This window comes from Cervus elaphus, chromosome 11 (assembly GCF_910594005.1).
Source record: "Cervus elaphus chromosome 11, mCerEla1.1, whole genome shotgun sequence".
NCBI classification, from domain to species: Eukaryota; Metazoa; Chordata; class Mammalia; order Artiodactyla; family Cervidae; genus Cervus; species Cervus elaphus.
In genome coordinates, this window is record NC_057825.1 from 92919254 (window position 1) to 92937206 (window position 17953).

The following is a 17953-nucleotide window of genomic DNA, read 5'->3' on the forward strand; positions in this document are numbered from 1 at the left end:
GGACTGGAAAAGGTCAGTTTTCATTCCAATCTCAAAGAAAGTCAATGCCAAAGGATGCTCAAACTACTGCACAATTGCACTCATCTCACATGCTAGTAAAGTAATGCTTAAAATTCTCCAAGCCAAGCTTCAGCAATGCTGCTTTTAGAAAAGGCAGAGGAACCAGAGATCAAATTGCCAACATCCGCTGGATCATTGAAAAAGCAAGAGATTTCCAGAAAAACATCTATTTCTGCTTTACAGTCTATGCCAAAGCCTTTGACTGTGTGGATCACAATAAACTGTGGAAAATTCTGAAAGAGATGGGAATACCAGACCACCTGACCTGGGTCTTGAGAAATCTGTATACAGGTCAGGAAGCAACAGTTAGAACTGGACATGGAATAACAGACTGGTTCCAAATAGGAAAAGGAGTATGTCAAGGCTGTATATTGTCATCCTACTTATTTAACTTATATTCAGAGTACATCATGAGAAACGCTGGGCTAGAGGAAGCACAAGCTGGAATCAAGATTGCCGGGAGAAATATCAATAACCCCAGCTATGCAGATGACACCACCCTTATGGCAGAAAGTGAGGAAGAACTAAAGAGCCTCTTGATGAAAGTGAAAGAGGAGAGTGAAAAAGTTAGCTTAAAGCTCAACATTCAGAAAACTAAGATCATGGCATCCAGTCCCATCACTTCATGGCGAATAGACTGGAAAACAGTGGGAACAGTGCCTGACTTTATTTTTCTGGGCTCCAAAATCACTGCAGATGGTGATTGCAGCCATGAAATTAAAAGATGCTTACTCCTTGGAAGGAAAGTTGTGACCAACCTCGACAGCATATTAAAAAGCAGAGACATTACTTTGCCAACAAAGTTCTAGTGGTCATGTATGGATGTGAGAGTTGGACTATAAAAAAGCTGAGCGCAGAAGAATTGATGCTTTTGAACTGTGGTGTTGGAGAAGACTGTTGAGAGTCCCTTGGACTGCAAGGAGATCCAACCAGTCCATCCTAAAGGAAATCAGTCCTGGGTATTCATTGGAAGGACTGATGTTGAAGCTGAAACTCCAATACTTTTGCCACCTGATTTGAAGAGCTGACTCACTGGAAAAGATCCTGATTTGGGGAAAGATTGAGGGCAGGAGAAGGGGATGACAGAGGATGAGATGGTTGGATGGCATCACCAACTCAATGGATATGGGTTTGGGTCAACCCCGGGAGTTGGTGATAGACAGGGAGGCCTGGCATGCTGCGGTTCATGGGATCGCAGAGTCTGACAGGAGTGAGCAACTAAACTGAACTGAACTGCTTCATTCTGTACTTCAAGGCCAAATTTGCCTGTTACTCCAGGTGTTTCTTGACTTCCTACTTTTGCATTCCAGTCCCCTATAATGAAAAATAAATCTTTTTTGGATGTTCTAAAAGGTCTTGTAGGTCTTCATAAAACTCTTCAACTTCAGCTTCTTCAGTGTTACTGGCTGGAGCATAGACTTGGATTAGTGTGATATTGAATGCTTTGCCTTGGATACAAATAGAGATCATTCTGTCGTTTTTGAGATTGCATCCAATTACTGCATTTCGGACTCTTTTGTTGATTATGATGGCTACTCCATTTCTTCTAAGGAATTCTTGCCCACCGTAGTAGATATAATGGTCATCTGAGTTAAATTCACCCATTCCAGTCCATCTTAGTTCACTGATTACTAGAATGTCGATGTTCACTCTTGCCATCTCCTGTTTGACAACCTCCAATTTGCCTTGATTCATGGACCCTACATTCCAGATTCCTATGCAGTATCACTCTTTACAGCATCGGACCTTGCTTCTATCACCAGTCCCATCCACAACTGGGTGTTGTTTTTGCTTTAACTCCATCCCTTCATTCTTTCTGGAGTTATTTCTCCACTGAGGTCCAGTAGCATATTGGGCATCTACTGACCTGGGGAGTTCATCTTTCAGTGTCCTATATTTTTGCCTTTTCATACTGTTCATGGGGTTCTCAAGGCAAGAATACTGGTTTGCCATTCTCTTCTCCAGTGGACCACCTGTTTGTCTTGGGTGGCCCTACACAGCATCAAAAATATATAACTTCATAAGACTAATGAGTGGGGTACTCCCCATCCCCCTTCTGATGTGTATGCCAGAAGTGTTCTCTGTCCCTTTTTCACTTTAATAAAACTGTGCTACACAAAACTTCTAGAGTGATCAACACCGGTCCCTGGTCTTAAACTAAATCTTCTTCAGAGATCATGAATCTGACATCGTTCACTGTAAGCTATCACCAGGAAGACACTCATTTAGATTTGATGGAGAAATCAAAAGCTTTCCATACAAGTAAAAGTTAAGAGAATTCAGCGCCACCAAACAAGCTTTACAACAAATGCTGAAGGAACTTGTCTGGGCAGGAAACACAAGGTAGTAAAAGACTTACAGGAAGTAAACCCGAAACAATTAAGAAAATTGTAATAGGATCATACATATTGATAATTACCTTAAATGTAAATAGACTTAATGCACCAACAAAGACACATAGACTGGCTCAGCAGACGAAAACATGTGCATGTACGCACTGCCACTTACCGCATTACTCTGCTTGACCACACCCCCATACTGTATGTAATTATTCATATTGTAGGAATTGGGAAGGGGTTTTGCCTAATGGTTCAGTTGGCAAAGAATCCACCTGCAATGCAGGAGACCCAGGTTCAATCCCTTGGAGGGGAAGATTCCCTGGAGAAGGAAAATGGCAACCCACTCCAGTATTCTTGCCTGGAAAATTCCATGGAGACAGCAGCCTGGTGGGCTACCATCCATGGGGTCACAAAGAGTCAGACAAGACTTAGTGACTAAACCACCACCATTTTATATTGCTAGGTTAATCATGTTCCCATTATGGCTTGCAATTGTAATTATCCATTTATTTTTTGTATGGCCATTGATTATGAAAACTGATAAACATCTTTTACTTTTTCATTATGTAAGTATTACTCATTTAATACCATTGTATCATGATTGGTCAACAGAAAAATAATAGAATTCTGTATCACCAAAACTACCATTTAATAGAAAAACTTGTAATCAGTTTTTGAAATCCACATGCATTTCACAATTATCTTGGAATTTTTGAAAAATACAAATGCTCAGGTATTGCTTTGTTTCTCCAAAGCTCCAGATATGTTTCTAATGATCAGTCATGTTTAAAAACAACTGGGCTATATGGTGATCTTTTACTTTTATCTAGTTTGTTTCACTTTTTCTACTTCATATTCAGTGCTCCCATTTCGTTTAGTTTATGTTTTCCAATTTCTCCATCTCTTTTTTTGTTGTTCTTTCTCAAGCTTTTATCAAGTATAGTGGAAAAGCTTTTGTATACATATATACATACAGATAGTATGTATAATATGACATTTGATTCCACTTGTTTGACTTAGTATGAATAGAATGCTACTCTTCTAATTAAAACAATAGATATGCAACAAGCAAGAAAGGTTTACTGTATAGCACAGGGAACTACAGTCAATATCTTGTAATAACTTATAATGGAAAATAATCTCAAAAATAATATATGTGTATGCGTATAACTGAATCACCTTGTTGTGTACCTGGAATATTGTAAGTCAACTGTACTTCAATAAAATATATATATTGAGAAAAAAATTCCTTTCAATGGCGTGTATCTGCCCGTGAAGTCCAACATCCAGGATAGGCATATCTCACTCTGCTTAGGAATTCATTTGTACACTGATGTTTAACACTTAAGAGCCACTAATGATGGTGGTACAATCTTAGAAATGTAATGAATGCCACTGCATAGTGCACTTAAAAATGATACATTTAATGTTACATGTATTTTATCACCTCCTGCTCCTCCCACAAAGAACCACTCAACTGGACTGAAGTATGTGATAAAAGGCAAATCTATATGTGGATGTGGGACATTTAAATAACTCCCTTTAACCTCCGAAAGGATGATGGGTGGTCAGTTTCGAAGAGTTCTTGGCTTGTCTGCAGGATTTATTACCTTGTGACCTTTTTCTTATTGAACTTTTTATTATAAAAATTTTAAAACACAATAAAAAGTGGAGAGGATTGAACAACGAACCCACTTTGAATCTGGGTCCCAGCTTTAACAACCATCACCTTTTCCTGTTCCTAATTATATAGCCCTCTAGCTTTCTTCTCTTTCTCTCTTTTGGAGTATTTTAAAGCATTTCACAGGCATATTAATAGTTCATCCATAAACACTTCAATTTTCCTATTCTATTTTACCATTAAGTTTCATAGCTTAAATCTCATTAAAGGATTCACTAGCTGCTGTAAGGATTAAACAAATAAGATTAGGTTCAAAGTCAGCTCAGTTTCTAAATTAGTATTCGACTTATTCCATGTGATAGGTGGTCTGACCTTGAAAAACTTGACCCTCTACCTGAAAAAAATGAACCATGAATATAAAATAAAATTGTGAAAAATTAAAGGCTACAATCACCGAGCCATAAATGTCAAAGGGCAGCCAGCATAAATTCTGTAATAAGACTTGAATCTTGTGCATGTCAGCAGAGCAGGAATTCAGGAGAGTGGGCTGGCTCTCTGAGCCAAGCAGTTGGAGAGGTCAAGATAAGAAGATACCAGGAATGGGTCTGGAATCTGTTGCCTTGGCATTCAACATTTGGTGTTCCTCACAAGATCATTTGTAAGATTTACAGATCTACATTGCTGGTCTTTGGCTTTCAGATGCTTTGCTGAATACATTCTGTTCATTTCTCTTATAAACTTCTCATGCCACTGGTCCCTACCACAAACTCTATTCGGTTCCTTCCTTGTTTCTTCTACCCCAGACCTTCAAGACTCTGCTCCCGTTGAGCACCAGCTTTTCTCCAACTTCCTGGTTCTCTAGTGGGGCTGTGGTGGAGCCCGCCACTGCTGTTTGAAACTGGTGAAATTTACTTGTGTTTTGGACTTGACCTAGACTGTGGGCCCAGAGAGAGAACATGATGGGCAAATCCATGAAGGTGGTGAGGGCTTTTTAGTGACTAAAAAGCAGAGGTAGGAGAAGGAAGAAAAGAAGGACAGGAGGAAAGGATGGATTTGGAGTCTAGCTGAGGGTGCAGAAGAGACTGCTGGCAGAGATCCAGGGCTCTGGGGGCCTGGGGCCCAACTCAGCTAGAACGAAAGCAGGGCCTCATCACTACCAGTTGATGGCCTCCTGGTCTGCCCAGGGTCTATCAGGGAAAATTCAAGCCAAAATTTAAGGCAAGGCAGGGTGAACCGATTCTGGAGGGAGACAGACGAAAGGTGAACTGAGCTGGCAACAGGCTGGTGTCAGGTAGGAGCTGAGCTGTGGGATTTAGGACCCAGCACTTTGTGACATCTAGCTTCCTGTTCTAAACACTTGCATTTACAGTATGATTTTTGGATTTAGAACATCTGTATTACTCAGGGGTTGTTAGCAGTGCAGAACCTCAGTCCTGCTCAGACATACTGAATCAGAAACTTTGGGGTGGGGATTCCGCGGCAGTCCGGTGATTTCATGTTTCCACTGCAGGGGGACCTGGTTGAATCCCTAATTGGGGAACTAACATACTACAAGCTGCATAACATGGCCAGAAAAGAAAAAGAAATTCTAGGGGTGGCATTCCTTGGCTTATGGCTACATCACTCTAAACTTTGCTTCTACTGTCATCATATCATTCTCTGAATCTGACACTCCTGCCTCCTTCCTCTAAGAACACTTGTGATTTCATTGGGTCCACCCAGATAATCCAAGATAATCTATCCGTCTCAAGATTCTGAACCGAAGCACATCTACAACATCCCTTTTACCAGGTAAGGTAATTTATTTGCAGGTTCTGGGAATTAGGATGTGACATTTTGGGGGGCCCACTATTCAGCCAACTACAGGAAGCCATTAGAGCAGTGACACAATTTGAAACCCATTAAAAAAATAATTTTATTTGTTTATTTTTGACTCCTGGGCCTTCGTTGCTGCTCAGGCTTTTCTCTAGTTGGGGCAAGTGTTGGCTTCTCTTGTGAAACACAAGCTGCAGGGCACATGGGCCCCAGTAGTTGTGGTTCCCAGGCTCTAGATCATAAGCTCAATAATTGTGGCTCACGGGCTTAGCTGCTCCTTGGTATGTGGGATCTTCCCAGACCAGGGATCGAACCCATGTTTCTTGCATTGGCAGGCAGATTCTTTATCACTGAGCCACCAGGGAAGCTCTTGACAAACACTTAAAGGGTAATTACGGCTGCTGCTTTAAAACTTGTTTTTAAAAATTTTTGGCTGTTCTGGGTCATCACTGCTGTGTTTAGGCTTTCTCTGGTTACAGGGAAGAGGAGCTACTCTCCAGTGGAGGTGTGCAGGCTCTCCTTGCGGCGGCTTCTCTTGTGAAGTACAGGCTCTGGGCGTGCAGGCTTCTGTAGCTCTGGTGCACGGGCTTAGCTGCTCTGTGGCATGTGGAATCTTTCTGAACAGGGGTCAAACCCATGTCTAATGCATTGGCAGGTGGATTCTTAACCACTGGATCACCATGGAAGTCCTGGTTGCTGTTTTGAAAATAGTTCTGTGGTGGCAAGAATGGGAACAGGAAAATTAGTTATTGTGTCAGAGTCAGTGTTTAACTTCTCAGGACCTTGTTGTCTGTTCCCATGAAAATGAGCATATGATTCTGTTATGGGCTGAATTTTGGCCCCTTAAATTTCTATGTTGAAGCCCTAATCCCTGATACCTCAGGATGTGGCCATATTTGAATATAGGGCCTTCAAAAATGTGACTAAGCTAAAATGAGCCTGTTAGACTGGGCCCTAATCCCTTGTGACGGGTTTCTTCATGAGAAGTGGAAACTTGGTTGAATGAAGAGACACCGGGGATATACATGCACAGAGAAAAGCCCCTGTGAGGACACAGTGAGAAGGTGGCCACCTATAACCCAAGGAGAGAGGCCTCAGGAGAAACAGCCCTGCCAAAACCAGGATCAGAACTTAAAGAAATACCCAGTCTATGGTGTTCGGTTGTGGCAGCCCTAGAGAACTGATGCAAATCCAAATTGTCTTCCTGAAACCAAGATACAGACTTCCTCCTAACCCCTCAGTTTATGACTCTTGCCAGAAAAGGAAATCATGTCAGAAAAGTAGCTGGCAGGTCCTTTATGAAGTAACCCTACGTATATACCAGGGGTAAACATTTAAAACAATCTTTGTTATTTAAAAGACGTTGTTCAAAAAAAGAAAAGAAAAGCCAAAGACTCAGAGAAACAGTTTGTAAAATACTCATCTGATAGAGGCTTGTATCCAGAATACATAAACCATCTAAGGAAGACATGGGCAAAAGATTTGAACAGCTACTTCACATTAGACAAGGTACAGATGACAAACAAGCACACAAAAGAATGCTCAACATCATTAGTAACTCAGAATGCAAATTAAAACCATAAAGAGCTATCACTATATACTTACATACGAGAGTGGCTTTTAAAAAACTGACAATACCAAGGGTGTGCAGGAATTCAGAGCAATAGAAATCTCAGACACTGCTGGTTGGAATGGCCACCTGGGAAAACAGTTTGATAGATATTTATAAGGTTTAAGCATACTCTTATCATATGATCCAGCAATCTTACTCTTAACTATTAAGCCAAGAAAAATAAAAATGCTTTACTGAAGGACCTGGGTAGGGATGCTTATAGTAGCTCTATTCATACTGTCTCAAGCTGGAAGCAACCTAATGTCTCTCAGTTGGTGAGCAGATGAACAAGCTATGGCATATTCACTCAGTGGAATACTCCTCAGAAAAGAGAAGGAATTATCATTACATGCAAAAAAATGGATGACTCTCAAAAGCATTATGCTAGTGAAAGAAACCAGAAAACAAAAAACCACACACTGTATACCCCATGACTTTTTGAAAAGGCAAAACTATAGGGATATAAATAGATTGGTGGTTGTCAAGGGCAACCCAGCTACCTGGGTGAATTTTGGAGGGGTGATATATAATTCCATATGATTGTAGTGGTCCTTATGTGACTGGACACTTTTGTCAAAATTCTTTAAATTGGACATTTAAAATTGGTAAATTTTAACAGGAGAATCCCATGGACAGAGGAGACTGGCGGGCTATGGTCCATAGGGACGCAAAGAGTCGGACATGACTGAAATGACTTAGCATGCACACACACACAGGATTGCTGGATCATATGGTAAGAGAATGTTTAAACCTTAAATCAGTAAAGCTGTTTCTAAACAATACATGGACATGGTGAGAGGATAACTAAGCTATGACTTGGGATAGACACGGTCCTTGTGTCTTGAGTTCTTACGGCTACTTCTGTGCGGGTCACTCTACCACAATGGTGGAGCACTGAACCCACAGCTGTCCTGGTCAGTGGAGGGGACATTGGGGTCACTCACAGGCAGCTGTGACAGTATCTTTTTCCACGAGGTGGCTGAAGAGCAGAGGAGTGATTTTAATGTATAAAAGAGTTTGAAAATCATTGGTTTAAAAGAGGGGTCTTTACAACCTCTTTAACAAGTGGTGCTGGGAAAACTGGTCAACCACTTGTAAAAGAATGAAACTAGAACACTTTCTAACACCATACACAAAAATAAACTCAAAATGGATTAAAGATCTAAATGTAAGACCAGAAACTATAAAACTCTTAGAGGAGAACACAGGCAAAACACATAAATCACAGCAGGATCCTCTGTAACCCACCTCCCAGAATATTGGAAATAAAAGCAAAAATAAACAAATGGGACGTAATGAAACTTAAAAGCTTTTGCACAACAAAGGAAACTATAAGCAAGGTGATAAGACAGCCCTCAGATTGGGAGAAAATAATAGCAAACGAAGCAACTGACAAAGGATTAATCTCAAAAATATACAAGCAACTCCTGCAGCTCAATTCCAGAAAAATAAATGACCCAATCAAAAAATGGGCCAAAGAACTAAACAGACATTTCTCCAAAGAAGACATACAGATGGCTAACAAACACATGAAAAGATGCTCAACATCACTCATTATCAGAGAAATGCAAATCAAAACCTCAATGAGGTACCATTACACGTCAGTCAGGATGGCTGCTATCCAAAAGTCTACAAGCAATAAATGCTGGAGAGGGTATGGAGAAAAGGGAACCCTCTTACACGGTTGGTGGGAATGCAAACTAGTGCAGCCACTATAGAGAACAGTGTGGAGATTCCTTAAAAAACTGGAAATAGAACTGCCATATGACCCAGCAATACCACTTCTGGGCATACACACTGAGGAAACCAGATCTGAAAGAGACACGTGCACCCCAATGTTCAGCATAGCACTGTTTACAATAGCCAGGACATGGAAGCAACCTAGATGTCCATCAGCAGACGAATGGATAAGAAAGTTGTGGTACATATACACCATGGAATATTACTCAGCCATTAAAAAGAATTCATTTGAATCAGTTCTAATGAGATGGATGAAACTGGAGCCCATTATACAGAGTGAAGTAAGCCAGAGAGATAAAGACCGATACAGTATACTAACGCATATATATGGAATTTTAAAAGATGGTAATGATAACCCTATATGCAAAACAGAAAAAGAGACACAGATGTACAGAACAGAATTTTGGACTCTGTGGGAGAAGGCGAGGGTGGGAGGTTTCAAGAGAACAGCATCGAAACATGTATATTATCCAGGGTGAAACAGATCACCAGCCCAGGCTGGATGCATGAGACAAGTGCTCGGGCCTGGTGCACTGGGAAGACCCAGAGGAATTGGGTGGAGAGGGAGGTGGGAGGGGGGATCGGGATGGGGAATACATGTAAATCCATGGCTGATTCATGTCAATGTATGACAAAAACCACTACAATATTGTAAAGTTATTAGCCTCCAACTAATAAAAATAAATAAATAAAAATAAAAAGAGGGGTCTTTAGCAGCAATGTATGTGTGCACACAGGAGGTGCTATCTCTGTGTGTATGTGTGTGTATTTGTCTGTCTCTTCTGTTTGCAGGAAGGAGGCTGAGGGGGAAGGAGTGGGGACAAGTGCAAGTAGAACAGGGAGGAAATCCATGAGATTTTAATATCCTTAGATAATCTGGGCCCAAACAACTTTGGGAGAGCTTAGAATTTATGGATAACTGTTACCTTTGGCTTCAACTACCTTCTCTACCATTTTTTCCCCTGTGACTCCAAAGCCACTCCCCCATTAGAGGCTTATCCCTTCACCTTGGGCTTTAGGCACCTTGCTGTTTTAATGAAAACAGCATTTTAATGCTGTTAATCAGAGTTGCTTAAATCTACTGTTCAGTTCCTCAATGTTGTACCCTATTATCATCCACCTTGAATGGATACAAGAACCTACAAAGAAATAGGAGTCTTGTCCCAGTTTACCCAGGGAGTAAGTGGGTAGCTTTGAGGCCTCCAGCTTCAGCATCTCCTGGGCCAGATGGCTTCCATAATTTTCCACTACCCCTCACCGTCCAAGAGTCTGTTTCCTTTGTGACCACCAATCAGAGTGAGGAGGGAAAAGGGTGCTGGGGTGAGGGGGACTGGCAACAGGGCACAGAGGTGACCAGGAGAGAGTGACTTGGAAGGGAGGGTTTTGAGCTCCCTGCAGTTTCTGCCTTGGGGCATTTGGCTGGGGACTGTGAGGGGCAGAGCTGGGGAAGTTATACTATGTAAGAGAAAAAGCTGCTAGAAGTGGGAGACAGTGTGACTGTAATTGTCATGAGACCACCTCAGGAAATGGACAACACACGGTGGTCACAAATATGAGACCTTGGTAGAAAACCTCACCGTGTAGGAAGAGCAGAGCCTGGAGCTGGGAGACGAGGATTTCTGTCTGGACTTACGCTTATTAAACCTTGAACAAGTTACAGACCCTCTTTCAGCAAACAACACAAATAAATAAACATATTCCAATGTGTTTTATAAAATGCTACACAGGAATGAGATCTGATTCCAAAAATTGGCAAACTTTCATTAGAAGAGCAGTCCTTGTGAAATGAAAGAAATGAATGAAAGAAAGTCTTGCACCACCTTTCCTGAGGCAATGCGCTGCTGCTCTACACTTGAGCATTTAAAAACAGGCACTTGAAAGATTTATTTGTGACCTCTGATCCAAAGTAACTTGCTGGCAACTCATTGATTCTAACCAGGCCACACCCAGATGTCAGTGTCAGTTATCTCTTGGGTAGCAGAATTACAGAAGAATTTTTATTTTACTTTTTATATGGTTCTGCAATTAAGAAAACAAAGACATAGACATGTGAAATAGTGGGGAGGTTTGGGGTAACTACAAAAGGTCAGGTGTATCTGGAAGTTGGGGTATTTGCAGAAGGAGATAGGGCAGGAGTTTGAGGACAGCCATGCTAGGGATTGTGCTTATGGATTCCTCTTTTCAAAAGCCCTTAGCCTACTCTGCTCTGGGTTTAAAGCTGTGGCCCTCAAAATGTGATCTCCAGACCAGCAGCATTTGCCTTGCCTGGGAACTTGTTAGAAACACAAATTCTTAGGCCCCAGCCCAGGTTCAGTTCAGTTCAGTTCAGTCGCTCAGTCGTATCTGACTCTTTGCAACCCCATGAATCGCAGGACAGCAGGTCTCCCTGTCCATCACCAACTCCTGGAGTTTACTCAAACTCATGCCCATCGAGTCGGTGATGCCATCCAGCCATCTCATCCTCTGACATCCCCTTCTCCTCCTTCCCCCAATCCCTCCCAGCATCACGGTCTTTTCCAATGAGTCAACTCTTCACATGAGGTGGCCAAAGTATTGGAGTTTCAGCTTCAGCATCAGTCCTTCCAATGAACACCCAGGACTGATCTCCTTTAGGATGGACTGGTTGGATCTCCTTGCAGGCCAAGGGACTCTAAAGAGTCTTCTCCAACACCATAGTTCAAAAGCATCAATTTTTCGGTGCTCAGCTTTCTTCACAGTCCAACTCTCACATGCATACATGACCACTGGAAATACCATAGCCTTGACTAGATGGACCTTTGTTGGCAAAGTAATGACACTGGGGCTAGAGCCCAGCTCTGTTTTCATAAGCATGCAAGTTGAAGCCTGAAAACCACTGGCTTAAAGTGAAAAAAGCTGGCTTAAAACTCAACATTCAAAAAAGCAAATATTATGGCATCTGGTCCCATCACCTCATAGCAAATAGATGGGGAAACAATTTAAACAGTGACAGACTTTATGTTCTTGAGCTCCAAAATCACTGCAGATGCTTGAGCTCCAAAATCACTGCAGATGCTGACTGCAGCCATGAAATTAAAAGACGCTTGTTCCTTGGAAGGAAAGTTATGACAAACCTAGACAGCATATCGAAAAGCAGAGACATCACTTTGCTGACAAAGGTCTATATAGTCAAAGCTATAGTTTTTCCAGTGTCATGTATGGATGTGAGAGTTGGACCATAAAGAAGGCTGAGCACCGAACTGATGCTTTCAAATGTGGTGCTGGAGAAGACTCTTGAGTCCCTTGGACAGTAAAGAGATCAAACCAGTCAACCCTAAAGGAAATCAACTCTGAATATTCATTGGAAGGACTGATGCTGAAGCTGAAGCTCCAATACTTTGGCCACCTGATGGGAAGAGCCAACACATTGGCAAAGACCCTGATGCTGGGAAAGATTGAGGGCGGGATGAAAAGGGGGTGAGAGAGGATGGATGGTTGGATGGCATCACCGACTCAATGGACATGAGTTTGAGCAAACTCTGGGAGTTAGTGAAAGAAGGGAAGCCAGGCGTACAGCAGTCCGTGGGGTCACAGAGTCAGACACGACTTAGCGACTGAACAAGAACAACAAAACTGGGCCAGTGCTGCTTGCTCTTGGTGAAGTGGTAAGAAAGAGTCAGTTGCCTCAATCATCTGTTAGCCCACCCTATTGTGGGGGTCCCATGGATTGTTTTTCCAAGCCCTAGAGAGGTCCTCTTCTCTGACATAAAGGCAGTGTAGGTGAAGCCTGGTTGTTGAATAATTAGCCGGGATTTTATTTACAGTCAGAGAAGTGTCTGGGAGGGACAGACCTCACAGTGCTTTTGCAAATTTAGTTGCTTCTCACTTTGGGTTAAGGAAGGTCTGGAAGGAACCCAAAGGAGGTCCTCGGAGGCACTGGGTCATCTAGTTCTGGGGTGTTACAGTATGTTCCTTGCTGGTTTTTCTGCTGTTGTTCCCTACTTGTTCTCATTATCCAGAGACAGAGCCTCCCACCTGGGCCTCCTGGCTGAGAACAAAGAGGCCAGGGGTGCATTGAATGTGCTATAAATCCCTCAGGGCCAACAGCTCCGACTCCTTTGACTCTCAGATCCCTCCACTGGAAACAATCTATACTTTATCTGCACTTACTTTACTCTGAAACTCTTACCCAGAAATACAATTATCCCTGTGGATCTTATCCTCCTTACAGTCGAAAGTGCCTAGTATAGAGTAAAGAGTTCAGTAAATAATAGTTACAATTATTGTTATTATTATTTTGTGTTAAACAGGGAGAGAAGAGGTAGAGGGCATCCCAGTCAGAGGAAACAGCAGGGTTGGCTGCATAATTTGCAGGCATCGTCCTACAGGAGGAGTAGGGGGCGACAGAGGACGAGAGGGTTGGATGGCATCACCGACTCAACGGACAGGAATTTGAGAAAACTCCAGAAGACGGTGAAGGACAGAGGAGCCGGGTGAGTTGCAGTCCATGAGGTCACAAAGAGTCAGACACGACTGAGCGACTGAACAAGAACAATTGAGAGGAGCATTGTGAGCCAGGCAGAAGTACTGGCAGTTGAATTTTAGAAAGATGATAACTTTAGAAATATAAGACTTCCTTTTGGACCCAAGCCTAGCTAGTCTCTACAAGCTCCAAATGTCTTTCACACTCAGAATTCAAGACCCATTCCAACATGTCTCTGGAACCACTGGTTATGGTAAACAAACCTCCTTATAGCCTGGATTTCTTTAAAAATAAACAAAGAACAAACAACAAAATCTTCCCCTGCCTTTTGGAAATCCGATTCTCTCCAGAGAGCACTGGGCTGCTCATTCACCAGCTGCCATCTGAGGAGCTGGGGAGCACTGTCAAAAGTCTTCTAGCATTTTGCTGCTCTTCCCCCCAAATTTTTCTTTATCTTCTTCTAAAACCCTTTCTCCTTAGGAACAGTACCTGCCTGTCCTAGCAGTGTGCTCTGTGGTTCCCATTCCTAGTCCTCGAGGTTCTAGAGACCCAGCTCATTGTGCTCCTGCCCAGCTCATGTTCTGGGCCATCTTGCACTACTTTAACCGTAAAGTCGACAGACCTATATCTGGATTCAAAGTTTCCTGATCTAACGATACGTTCAATAGATCTATTAATGTGTTAAATTTTGTACCCTATAAACAGAGAATACACTGTATTTTCCAGAATTCCCGTTTGTTTTTTTTTAATTAAACACGAAGCAAAACTTATCTTTGCTCTCCAAAGTTTTTTCCTAATATATTAGTCCTCTGCTATCTTTTTTGTTTTTCAGAAACCAACTCTTTTGAGAACCCTGTCTTTTGTCCCTTCACTGACACTGATGGTTTGGACAGGTGACCTGGATGGCCCCAACAGGGCTCCTTGCTCAGAGGGGCCCCGTACTTGGCTTAATGATCTGCTCTTGCCATCTTTAAATTCTTAATAATTTTATCTTTGAACTTGTGTTTAGTAAGTGATGTCCAATGAGACGATGGAGCATGAACATGAACAGAGAAGATACTCACAACATGTGTCCACCATTCCTTGCTGCCCATTCATATGGCATTCACGATGCCTGATGGGCACATAATTTTATTTTATAGCCCCAGAGGCCATATTTTTTCATTTCAACTAGAACTTGCTTCAAATGCAGAAAAGAAGGCATTTTAAGAAACAGAAACAATTGAGGAACCCTTTCATATCCTTTCTTACTGCCTGGCACTTACTCTGAAAATGATGGCAAAGAAAGCAAAGATTGGTTAACCCATAGTTCCTTCTTACAGTCCTCTCTTACTCATCACTAAGCCTAAGGTAGGTGGAATTGTATACATTAAGAAGTAAAGTTAAAACAGGTGAGTTAGTTTTGTTCTGATAAGATGAAACGCACATTCTGTAGCATGTACCAAACACAAAATATAGATTCTGTAATTTTAGTGATTCTGCATATGAGTTACATGAATTAAATGCTCTTGTGTTCACATTTAAATTGACATTGCACATAAAGATGAATTGTAAAATTCATACTAATAAGTTAAATATTTTATTTTTTATATTCAGAGTGACATTAAATAGCAAATGAAAAACATCATGGCAAGTCAAGAGAGAATGTGGGGGAAAAGATAGCTTTATCAATTTAGGGTCATGGCCCATATGAATCCTCTTCACCTAGCATCAGGCTCTGCAATTTCAACATTCATTTGGTTGAGTCACAGTCCAGAGATATATGTTTTGGAAAAAGACAGTGTATTATCTTAAGATAAAAACTTGTATATTCATGAAAGAGTTAGAAAAATTGACCTATTTTAGATAAGAATGTTTATTCTAATACTTCTTACTATAGTAAAAATTTGAAACAATGTATATGGAATATAATGTATATGGAATGGAACATCAACTCTTCCCTGGGTCTCAGTCCTACAGATTTCAAATTTGCCAGTCCCAACAATCACATGAGCTGATTCCTTAAAATAAATTCCTCCCTTTATCCACAGACATCCTATTGGTTCTGCTTCCCTAGAGAACCCTTACTAACAGAAGTTACTACACTTTTATTTGGTTGTGCATTTCTGTGACTAAATCTAGACCATGCCATGATCGAAGGAGCAGGATTGCCCCCTACCCATTCAGCACCTCAGATGCCACTCTTCTCTTACTCATAGACTTGCGTCTACACACCTGTTTCTTCAGTCTCATTGACATCTCTAGTCCTGTCATCCTTGTATCTTCTCACCATCCATCTACCCTATTCTGATTGACTCCATTGTCCTTCCCACCTGGCTTAAGCTTCCACAACCTATTATTTCAGTCACTCTCATGCCCAAAATTTCAATTCCCTTACCTTTCCCCTTTTTCTCCAACTGCCCTTGTTGTTGTTGTTGAGGCACTCAGTTGTGTCTGACTCTTTGTGACCCCATGGACTGTAGCATGCCAGGCCTCCCTATCCTCCACTGTCTCCTGGGGTTTGCTCAAAATCATGTCCATTGAGTTGGTGATGCCATCCAACCATCTCATCTTCTGTTGCCCCCTCCTCCTGTCCTCAATCCTTCCCAGCATCAGGGGCTTTTCCAATGAGTCGGCTCTTCGCATCAGGTGGTCAAAGTATTGGAGCTTTAGCTTCAGCATCAGTCCTTCCAATGAATATTCAGGACTGATTTTCTCTAGGATTGACTGGTTTGATCTCCTTGTTGTCCAAAGGACTCTCAAGAGTCTCTCCAACACCACAGTTCAGTTCAGTTCAGTTCAGTCACTCAGTCGTGTCCGACTCTTTGTGACCCCATGGACTGCAGCACGCCAGGCCTCCCTGTCCACCACCAACTCCCAGAGTTTACCCTAACTCATGTCTATTGAGTTGGTGATGCAATTCATCACCAGTGATCTCCTTTAGAATGGACTGGTTGGATCTCCTTGCAGTCCAAGGGACTCTCAAGAGTCTTCTCCAACACCACAGTTCAGAAGCATCAGTTCTTTGGCACTCACCTTTCTTTACAGTCCAACTCTCACATCCATACATGACTACTGGAAAAACCAAAGCCTTGACTAGATGGACCTTGTTGTTAGCAAAGTAATGTCTCTGCTTTTTAATATGCTGTCTAGGTTGGTCATAACTTTCCTTCCAGGGAGTAAGTGTCTTTTAATTTCATGGCTGCAGTCACCATCTGCAGTAAAAGCATCAGTTCTTTGGTGCTCAGTTTTCTTTATGGTCCAACTCTCACATCCATACATGATGGCAGGAAAAGCCACAGCTTTGACTATATGGACCTTTTTCAGCAAAGTGATGTCTCTGCTTCTTAATATGCTGCCTAGGTTGGTCAAAGCTTTTCTTCCAAGAAGCAAGTGTCTTTTAATTTCATGGCTGCAGTCACCATCTGCAGTGATTTTGGAGCTCAAGAAAATAAAGTCTGTCACTGTTTCCATTCCCTCCCCCCCAACCCCATCTATTTGGCACAAGGTGATGGGACCAGATGCCATGATCTTAGTTTTTTGAATGTTGAGTTTTAAGCCAATTTTTTCACTCTTCTCTTTCACTTTCATCAAGAGACTCTTTAGTTCCTCTTAGCTTTCTGCCATTAGGGTGGTGTCATCTGCATATCTGAGGTTCGATGTTTTCCCCAGCAATCTTGATTCCAGTTTGTGCTTCATCCAGCCTGGCATTTCACATGATGTACTCTGCATATAAGTTAAATAAACAGGGTGACAATACACAGCCTTCACGTACCCTTTTCCCCAATTTTCAACTAGTCCATTTTTCCATGCCTGGTTCTAACTGTTGCTTCTTGACCAGCATACAGGTTTCTCAGGAGGCAGGTAAGGTGGTCTGGTATTCCTATCTCTTTAAGAATTTTCCACCGTTTGTTGTGATCCACATGGTCAAAGACTTTGGCGTAGCTGCCCTACCAGTCCCTAACTCTGAATCATCCTAGCCAACTGCTGCCTTCACTCCTTCTCTTCTAGTCTTCCTCTGGGGGATATCAGTATTTTTCTCTTATGGACTTCAATTAATTGAATGACTATAAACAGTAATCTTCTTTACTCAAAGTCTATTGATTTAAATGTAATTACATTTAAAAGATAGTTTGACTAAGCATCAGGATACCATAGCCTAGTCAAGTTAACACATAAAACTAACAATCACAGCGGGGCAGTTGCAAAAACTCACATTTTCATTTAGCAAATATTTGTTGAGCACGAAGAATATGCTGTGTAACGGAAACACAAAGCTGGATAAAAGACATCTTCCCTATTCCCCCAAGGAGTTCATCGTCTCTTAGAGTGAAGTAGATATAGAA

At 41.8% G+C, this 17953-nt stretch overlaps 1 long non-coding RNA gene across 3 annotated transcripts in view; it reads right to left on the reverse strand.

Annotated features, from left to right (window-relative positions):
- Positions 1-5536: 5536 nt before the first annotated feature.
- LOC122703901 overlaps positions 5537-17953 on the reverse strand; it is a 34748-nt gene continuing 22331 nt past the window's right edge. For all 3 annotated transcript variants that reach the window (XR_006343647.1, XR_006343646.1, XR_006343645.1), the window contains 2 exons: positions 7441-7534; positions 5537-6548 (listed from right to left, as the gene is read on the reverse strand). This is a non-coding gene — a long non-coding RNA (uncharacterized LOC122703901). The remainder of the gene's footprint in view (positions 6549-7440; positions 7535-17953) is intronic.